The sequence below is a fragment of the Eucalyptus grandis genome, chromosome 8 (assembly GCF_016545825.1).
Source record: "Eucalyptus grandis isolate ANBG69807.140 chromosome 8, ASM1654582v1, whole genome shotgun sequence".
Classification (NCBI taxonomy): domain Eukaryota; kingdom Viridiplantae; phylum Streptophyta; class Magnoliopsida; order Myrtales; family Myrtaceae; genus Eucalyptus; species Eucalyptus grandis.
The window spans coordinates 57,501,459-57,509,082 of NC_052619.1; positions in this window are offsets into that span (position 1 = coordinate 57,501,459).

A 7,624-nucleotide genomic window follows, 5' to 3' on the forward strand; every position below is an offset into this window, starting at 1 on the left:
TTTGTAATCATTCTTACCTTATTGAATTTCCTGCAATCAACTCATTTTCTTTTTGGTATCCATCAATTTGGATCCTTCCATGACATTAGAGCAAAATATATAATCTCCAAATATTCTTTTTTAATTCATCATAACGGAGTACTCAAAGAAAGAATATTATGCACAATGATATTTTGAAAAATAAATTCTTACTTAGTCATGGTATGATAAAAACAGAGAGAATAAAATCTTTGAATATCTAAGAATATCTTGCATCATCATGTAAAACAGATTTTCACTTTGCAAAATATGATTAAATCTGAGAGTATAAAATTAAACCAAATAAACTCAATTGTCTATTAGCAAGATTTCAAAAATAGTCACACGTATCAAATCAAATCTCGAATCACAAAAACAAATCATGCGATTCTTTCTTCAATCAAACAAATCAAGGAATATGATTATTATAAAACTCAATCAACCAAGGATATATCGAATATCAAGCATAATGAGAAATTTTAAATTGTATACTCAAACCAAATTGAGAATAAAAATATATACATTTCTTACCAAACTCTCTTTCTTCTTTCTTCTTTATATCCTGCAAAAACAACTCATCTTTTCTTTGGTACCCATTTTTTCTTGGGTCCATGAGAGTTAGTAGAATATGTTATTTTTACCCATTTTTCTTAATAGGTCTCTAGACTTTAGGACAATCTTTTTCAAAGTGTTTTGAATCTCCACAATTTGAACATTTGAGGGCATTTCGACCAACAAGTTTTACAAACACTTTTTGAAAATGATTTTTGTAAAATGTCTTTGGAGGTCTTTGTTTAAGTCTCTCCTTGACTTTAGGAAAATCAATTAGAGAATCACTTTCCTTATTGAAACCAAGTCCTGACTTATTATAGTAAGGAACTTGTATGGAAATGAATATGCTCTAATGTTTTTGATCCATTTGAGAATTTTGTCAAAATATTTGAAAATTCTTTCTTCAAAGAATCATTTTCTTTGACAAGTAAATCTCGATTTTCTTTTGTTTGTAGAAAATCTTTTGCAAAATTTCAAAATTTTCTTTTTGAGAAAGATCTTGTTGCCTAAGTCGAGAATTTTCCTTTTTAAGTTCGAAAATCCTTTTAAGAGAATATTTGAAATTTGAACAAAGCTCATTTATATACTTTGAAACTTTGAAAGGAATTGCTGAATGACTTACCTTGATTTCCTCATCAGATTCTGAGTCTGGTTCTGAATCAGACTTTGATTCTGAGTCTGTGTCTGAGTCAGACTCAGATTCTAAATGTGCCGTCAAACATATATTTTCTTGCTCATCATCTTCTTTCATTATTCTTTTCTGTCCATTCTGCTGGTATTGTCTTCTTCCATTGAATTTGCTTCCTTTTCTACTCGACTTTTTTAATTTCTTGATCATGAAAGCAAGTTCTTCGTCGTCCAAGTCATTTTCTGAGTTTGTTTCATCAAAAACAGCATTAGATATTAAAGCGATGGACTTCTTATCTTCGGGATCTTCATCGTTGATTTTTTCCACTTCATAGGATTGAAGAGTGCCAATCAATTCATCAACGGAAAGTGGCATAATCCTCTGAGTCTCCCGGATTGAGGTCTTGACATGGTTCCAATCTTTTGAGAGACCTCGCAAGAGTTTGTTGACCTTCATCGGGGTAGAAATTTGCTGACCTTGATATGCTAAATCATTTACAATTTCTGTAAAATGGCTGAACATATCTCCAATTGACTCTCATTGCTTCATCTTGAAGGATTCATATTTGCCGAGCAAGAAGTTTACTTTTGTCTCTTTTACACGATCGGTCCCTTCATATGTAACATGAAGTTTATCCCAAACTTCTTTTGTCGTTTCACATGAAGAGATTCTGTTATATTCAACAGGAGATAAGGCGCAATATAAAAAATAAATAACTTTTGCATCAAGTACTTCTCTTTTGGACAACTCCGTCCGAGACATAGGAGCGGGGGCTTTGATTTTTTTGTCTTTGCCATTCTTATTTGATGTAGACGCAGCAATAAGGTTGATTCCTCTTTCCACAACATTTCATTGCAAGGGATCTCTGGATCTTAGGAATGCTTTCATTTTGTTCTTCCACACGTCGTATTCCTTTCCATCAAAATATGGTGGCCTTGTGTTGTTTTGTCCCTCCATAAGTCCTGGTGCCAAAATACTAGCCATAAAAGATCTTTAGCTCAAAAGTAAAAACACTTTTATAAACCGAGCACTTGGCTATGATACCAATTGAGAGTGCTAGTATAAACACCTAGAGGGGGGTGAATAGGTGTTTAAACTAAACCTTGGCAAATATATGCGGAATAAAATAAACTTCAAACAAAAGAGTTAAGGAAGAAAACAAGAACACAGAAATTATAGTGGTTCAGCTTAATCCAAGCCTACATCTACTCTCCCACGCTAACAGCCTTCTTGGCTGGTTTCCACTATGCAATCAACAAGAGATTACAACTCCGAGTGCAAACACTTAGTAGTAGATCACACTATCTCACTAAGTCACTCTTTTGGTATTTCTCTCACGATCACAAACGTTTAAGCTCTCAAGAGACAAGTATATGATCGAAGGTCCCTCAGACTTTGGAATTATAAATTCTACGCTCCGTCTCTTGCTTGCTCATCGGTCCTTCATCTCCTTAAATACTTCTCCACTTCCAAACTAGCCGTTGGACAGTATCCCAGAGAATCGTCTTCCAATATACCCATTGGACAGCTCTGTATCTAGAAGATTTGGTAGCCGTTGAGTGACAAAGGTAGAATCCCAAATTGATTCCGATCGCCCATACAAACGGAATCTTGGTTTCCATAAGTAAAGCTTCTTCGTATAGAAAGTTCTTGTCTTCAAGATCCAATCGTCAATCAAATAGATTGAGTCAATCAAATCAATCTTGATGTGGAATCCAAACCAGATCACTAGCCGTTATATGATTGGGCTTGAGTTACGTTCTGATGAATCTGGATGTAAAGTCTGAGAGCAATAGACTTTACAATCTGAGTCTGAGTGCGATAGACTTTGCAATCTAAGTCTGAATTTATTCTGCTTCTGAACAGATTTAGCTTTAAGGTCTGTACCCAGTTCAGCTTTAGTATAGAGTCTGTTTTCTAGTTCATCATTCACGTTCAGTCTGGAATTTGTCAGAGTGAGCAGACTTCTAATGTAGAACAGACTTTGACACTAAAGTCTGGCAGTCTTCGGACTTTGACATAGAAGTCTGGAAATCTTTAGAATATACTTTGGGCACATGTTACGTTCAGTCTTTTGGTCATCTTCACACTTTGACAATATCATTTACATGTTCTATCATCTGCATGGTTTATTACTTAACCATTAAACATGTTAGTAGCCTTTGATTTATTTTGTCATCTTCAAAACATCATAAGGGATTTCCCTAACACAATATATGGACCATGGTAGCATAAATCTTCTTCAATATCTTACATTCCACTTAATTAAAAATTTCAATTCTCCCGTGTTAATTGTTGCTGTGATTTTATTCACCATTAAGTACTAACTTTCTCTTAATCTTTTTTGTGAATCAATACAAAAAATTGAAATTTGTATACAATATTGAAAACCAATTCTTTAGCAATTTATAGTAGCGATAAGCTTAAATTGTATAACTAAGTGGATATGGATTTTTGCACGTTGGATCAGATATTAATGTATTTTAGTAAGTGGGTTGAATGGATATAAATTGGTTATGAGTCACTCATTTTGCATTGCATATAAATATTATATGGATCAATTTGGATTGGTCCTTTTTCATCTCAATCTACACCCAACTTGGTCCGACTGACCCATTTAATAGCCCTCGTTCACGAACATTATCTCTGCGAACCTGAATTTCTTCATAAGCAAAGTGCTGAGGACAATCGCGTCGAAAGCTCCGGTCACCTCGATCTGATCTTTGTCACCCATTAGTGCCATAAATTGAACTCCGAGAGTGAAACCAACAAAGGAAACGGATCGATTTTGAATTAAAAGAGGTTCTTTCTTTCCTTGTCATTTTCAACCTCGCGACACCTAAAATAATTTACAAAAAATGCGCCTAAAAGTTTGTCAAGACATAAAAGGAATATCTAGTAATCACCTGGAAAGCCACCCAGAACTCTAATAGCTTGGGAACGAGTGTTATGGGGGCGGATAAATCTCAAGGCATGGTTGTTCATCGACACATTGATGACGACTTTTTGCTGCACAAAAAAAAATCAAATTAAAATTAGAAAACAGATCAAGATGGTGATTCAGCATGCAAAATAAAGTGAATTGATTCTTGATTTTCTCATCCTATTACCTTCATGGTGCTGGCTTCCTTAGGAATTTGGGGAAATTAAAATTCTTCAATTTGATCGGATTGAGGAAATATTGGAGGAGGGCTGAACAAGAACTGAGGTACCACTCTATTTTATATAGCCTCTCTTTCCAGGAAGGCTCGCGTTGACTTGAGCAATGGCTGGACATGTAGTAGTCAGAAGTAAAACTTTTTTAAACATTAGGTTTTCGATTTTTAGATTTATTATTATTTTTTATTTAAATACATTATGTCCCCTCTTTGCCCTTCGATCTATATGCCTTACATAATTGATGACATATGCTTTAGAGATTGTTATGGTTAAGTATAAGGCTTGGTAGAAAAATCTCATTCTTACAATGGAGTTAATCAAATAAATGATTATGTACATAAGTTCATTATCAAATTCGAAAAAATCTATTGAAATTCAACGGATCAAGAGATATGATTAGTCTAATCCATCATTTTTGTCATTATTTTTCAATAGAAAGGTGATCCATATGAAAAAAGAGAAAATTTGTCCAACTAGTCCTAAATTTATTGTGTGGATTTTAATTTAGTCATGAACTTTTTGATTTTGATAATTTATTTATGAACCTTTGTTCAAAATTTCAATCTAGCCTTTTCTATCGATTTTTGGTAGAAATCGCAGACATTTTTTGATGAATTTTACCGAAAGGACCACTAGGTTCTAAATTGATCGGAAACTTTTCCCCAATAGAAAAATTTTCCCAAATTGCCAAAAAAATGAAGGACAAGAAAATCCCAACGACAGCTCTCGAGAACCTCACCCGCTGCCCAGCAGTTCGGTTCACTTCATCTGCCGAACCGCTCCTTCCCCCGGGATTCCTGTCCTGTGTCTCCTGCACAGCTCCCTCGTCTCTAACGAACGAAATCGAGATCGAACGTGTGCAAGAGTTTTCCTAACGTGAATTATTTTAATTAATATTGTAATTTGTCATTTATGGATTGGTTTAAGATGAAATACAAGGCTTTTTAATTACTCTAATATGAGGCTAGTTAGTGTAGGTCGAGTTGAGTTCGATCCGTAATGAAAGAATATGGCTGAAAACTATATAAACAGTATTCAAGTCTTTCTTCTAACCATATTTCTTACAATTATCCTTACAAAAAGCGTTCACGTAGTGCTAAAGGTAACAGTTGTCTCATTGAGGTAGTGATACATAAAACAATAGAGGTGAATGACTTGCACGTGGATCGTCTTTTTCCGCTTCTGCATTAAGAATGATGAATTTCAAAATAGATGTGTTAATCTTTCTATTTGATTATATGTGTTCTTGTTCTAACTATGTAGATCGTGAGATTGTGCATTGTATCATCCAACAACGTGAATTTTCCAAAGAGAATCGACGACAGAATCGACGACCTTAAGCAAAGCCTGGGACGATGATTAGGTTTCTAGCAACCAGACTATGCAAATGGCGACTGAGAGAAAACATACCTGGACCAATCCCGGAGTTACAATTCGTCGAATCTACCTATGACACCACCGATGCAACTACAAACTCAAGGAGAAGCCACCGGCGTGAAGGACAGCGGCGAGCTGGGGCAAGTATTGAGGAAATTTTCGCCGACGATGAAGGTCCAGTACTTGAACACCATCGGGAAGTGAATAGGGAGGGGACCGGATGAATCGAGCGAGAAGCAGATCGCTCCTGACCTAGCTTCTGAAGTTCCAAGTCGACCGAGCTGTTGGCTCTCTTCGTCGGGGAAACAATTGCGATTCAATTTGTTCGAAGAATTGGTGAAGGCGGACCGAGGTGCCACTCTCTATTTATAGGGGAAATAGTCCATAATGTTATAAACTTATTATACATTTGTTAATTTAATAGTAAATCTTTCAATTTTGTTATTGAGTCTTAAACATTTCCACTTTTTGCCACTTGAGTCATAAACATTTTTGTTATTTGCCAATTGAATCCATCCAATTAATTTTGACCGGAATTCGTTGGCATGGATGCCAGTTGCCTATGTGGCACGGCGAGGGTCGGTCTCGCCCAAGCTAGGCTAGGCCAACCCTCACCCAAGCTAGGACAATCTCGCTAGATCTAGTGACGAACTAGTAGTCACATATAAAATAGCTTTTGCACCATCAGTCCAACCAACAGGACACTCGAGTGTATGACTTCTCCCAGATTCAGCTGAAACTCTCACCTCCAATTTTAGCTAAATCTAGGAGCTCTTCTCTTCTGTTTTGAAAATAAAAGCAAAAATAAAATAAAATAATAGAGTCATTGTGAACACAATTGCCATAAAAATTTTGAGAAAAAAAGGTTCCTTAGATTATTATATATTTAGAGTTGCCAATTATAAATCAGATTTCAATATATTGAAAGATCACATTGTGGGTGGGATAAAATTACGGCCAAATGTTAAGTGGAGCACTAGTGTAAAATATGAACTAATAGGGAGAATCACCTATAAAATCCTAAAATCTATTGTATTTTGACCAATTGAATCCTAAATATTTTTCATATCTTTCCAAATTGAATCTATTTGATTAATTTTAACTAGAAATCCCTAACTTGGACACTAAACGTCTAGCGTGGCATGATTATCATTGATGTGGACAATCTTAATAAAATTTTAATATTTTTTATATTATTTATTCATTTAATTTCTCTTTTCTTTTTTTTTTTTTTTCTTTTTTCTTTTTTCTTTTTTTTTTTTCTTTTTCTTTTTCTTTTCTTTTCTCTGTTTTTTTTTTCTTTTACTTGTTCTATTTATGAAATTTGATCCTCAAGCTTTCTAGTTGTGCAATTAAATTGTGGGAAACGAAACAATGATGCGGGGACAGCTGAAGATGCCTTACAATAAGTTCATCACCGCCTTCACCCAAGTAAGCGACGGTTGCCATCCCCGAACGGCGTTTGCCGAGGTAACCATGAGGGTGAGTGTAGTAGATTCTTCTTTCGCGTGTATAATTTGATGGAGTTTGATCAAACTGCACAAACCAATCTAAATAGCTTCGTTGTAATAAAAGTGGCCAACGATGAGATATGGAAATAAAAAAAGAGTGCGTTTATTTCATGAAAAATGAATGATTCGAAAATAAAAAAATAAAAAAAATTCTGAAAATGATCATTTTTCCTGCCTACAATAATGAATGAATGAAAAACATTTTCATCTTCTACACAAATATTTAGACATAAATTATTGTCGATAATGAAATTATTTTATATTGACTAATTGTTTCAAGTGATATGATCAATTATGTTTAGAAAAATAATTTTCAAATTATTTATTTTTCCACGAAACAAACAGCGCTTAAGTTGGAGGACCAATATGTTACTATATT